At 42.1% G+C, this 2,610-nt stretch overlaps 1 pseudogene; it reads left to right on the forward strand.

The window, feature by feature from the left end:
* Nucleotides 1-427: 427 nt before the first annotated feature.
* LOC138081285 (ATP synthase subunit alpha, mitochondrial pseudogene) lies at nt 428-2,089 on the forward strand (annotated as a pseudogene).
* The last annotated feature ends 521 nt before the right edge of the window (nt 2,090-2,610 follow it).

Genomic DNA, 2,610 nt, shown 5'->3' on the forward strand with positions numbered 1-2,610 from the left:
CATTGTCAAATGTTTTGGTGTAGTCAGGTACACTATATATAGTTTTTCCCCAAATCTGCCATTCTAATCATCTTATTTTGCAAAAAGAAAAGCTTAAGATGTATTTCATGTTTCATGGACATATTATTTTTCTCATCTTTTTTTTTCTCCTAGAGTTCACAAATACTCAGTTTTATCATTCGACCTATGAAACTATCTGGGATAGACATTAAGTGCAATATATATTTTTGTAGGACATTCCTGTTGAAGATGAATCAAGAAAGTATTTTCTATCTTAATTCTTACAAGATTTCTGGCAGAATTTTGAGGCTATAGTTGGAAAGTTCTCTTAATAACAACAACAATAATAACCATTTATTCAAAAGGTTGCATTATAGCCAGTCAGTCTCAAGGCTGAGGAGGAAGCACCTGAGGAGGAGCTGCAAATATGCTGTCCTTGCGCGTCGCCGCGGCCATGGCCCGCGCCCTCCCTCGGCGAGCTGGGCTGGTCTCCAAAAATGCTTTGGGATCATCCTTCATTGCTTCAAGGAACCTGCATGCCTCTAACTCTTGTCTTCAGAAGACCGGCACTGCTGAGGTGTCCTCTTTTCTTGAAGAGCATATTCTTGGAGCTGATACCTCTGTTGACCTTGAAGAGACTGGGCGTGTTTTAAGTATTGGTGATGGTATTGCCCGGGTACATGGGCTAAGAAATGTTCAAGCAGAAGAAATGGTAGAGTTTTCTTCAGGTTTAAAGGGTATGTGTCTGAACTTGGAGCCTGACAATGTTGGTGTTGTCGTGTTTGGAAATGATAAACTTACTAAGGAAGGAGATATTGTAAAGAGAATTGGGGCTATTGTAGATGTTCCAGTCGGCGAGGAGCTGCTGGGTTGTGTGGTCGATGCCCTTGGTAATGCCATTGATGGAAGGGGTCCAATTGGTTCCAAGGCCCGAAGACGAGTTGGCTTGAAAGCCCCTGGGATCATTCCTCGAATTTCTGTGCAGGAACCATTGCAAACTGGCATTAAGGCTGTGGATAGCTTGGTGCCGATTGGCCGTGGTCAGCGTGAGCTGATTATTGGTGACCGACAGACTGGCAAAACATCAACTGCTATTGACACAATCATTAACCAGAAATGATTCAATGATGGAACTGATGAAAAGAAGAAGCTGTACTGTATCTATGTTGCTATTGGTCAAAAGAGATCCACTGTTGCCCAGTTGGTGAAGAGACTTACAGATGCAGATGCCGTGAAGTACACCATTGTGGTTTCAGCTACTGCTTCAGATGCTGCCCCACTTCAGTACCTGGCTCCTTATTCTGGATGTTCAATGGGAGAATATTTTAGGGATAATGGCAAACGTGCTTTGATCATTTATGACGACTTATCCAAACAGGCAGTTGCTTATTGTCAGATGTCTTTGCAGCTCCGCCGACCTCCGGGTTGTGAGGCCTATCCTGGTGATGTATTCTACCTGCACTCCCGACTCCTGGAGAGAGCAGCTAAAATGAACGATGCTTTTGGTGGTGGCTCCTTGACTGCTCTACCAGTCATCGAAACGCAAGCTGGTGATGTGTCTGCTTACATTCCAACAAATGTCATTTCCATCACTGATGGACAGATCTTCTTGGAAACAGAATTGTTCTACAAAGGTATCCGTCCTGCCATTAATGTTGGTTTGTCTGTGTCCCGTGTTGGATCTGCTGCCCAAACCAGGGCCATGAAACAGGTGGCAGGTGCCATGAAACTGGAGTTGGCTCAGTATTGTGAGGTTGCTGCTTTTGCCCAGTTAGGTTCTGACCTTGATGCTGCCACTCAACAACTCTTGAGTCATGGTGTGCATTTGACTGAGTTGCTCAAGCAAGGGCAGTATTCTCCCATGGCTATTGAAGAGCAAGTGGCTGTTATCTATGTGGGTGTCAAGGGGTATCTTGACAAGCTGGAGCCCAGCAAGATCACAAAATTTGAGAATGCTTTCTTGTCGCACGTTATCAGCCAACATCAAGCCCTGTTTGGCAAAATCAGGACCGATGGAAAGATCTCAGAAGAGGCAGATGAAAAGCTGAGAGAGATTGTAACAAACTTCTTGGCTGGATTTGAAGCTTAAAGTCCTGTGGATTCACATCAAATGCCAGTTTGGTTTTGTCATTGTTTCTTCTAGTTCCATTTGTAAAAGGATTACTCTAATGCTGCAGATGTACAGTAATCACATTAAAATAAAGGTTCCATGTTGCTTGATGGTTTTCTATAGATTAAAAAAAAAAAAAGGTTGCATTATAAATACTGCGTAGACACCTGACCTACATTACCTAATTTAATTTCCCACACATCTGTGAAGTAGGCCTGAATATCTGAAATCTACAAACCAGAAATCCAAGAACAAAAAGAGCTAAATTTTGCCCAAAGTTCCTCATATGGTAAGTAGTAATCAGGATTCAAACCCAGGTCTCAAACTCCAAGATTGTGTTTTTAATTAGTATACATGTTGCCTTTTATAACTTTTCAAGGCCAGGAAACACATTAAAAAACTCTCTAATGTTTTCTTATGATCACTTCTATTGTTTTGTTTCAGTTTTCTTGTTTTATTTGGATTAGGCTGGGTTATGCTGCAGTGACAAATAACATCAG

This window comes from Capricornis sumatraensis, chromosome 6 (assembly GCF_032405125.1).
Source record: "Capricornis sumatraensis isolate serow.1 chromosome 6, serow.2, whole genome shotgun sequence".
Taxonomy (NCBI): domain Eukaryota; kingdom Metazoa; phylum Chordata; class Mammalia; order Artiodactyla; family Bovidae; genus Capricornis; species Capricornis sumatraensis.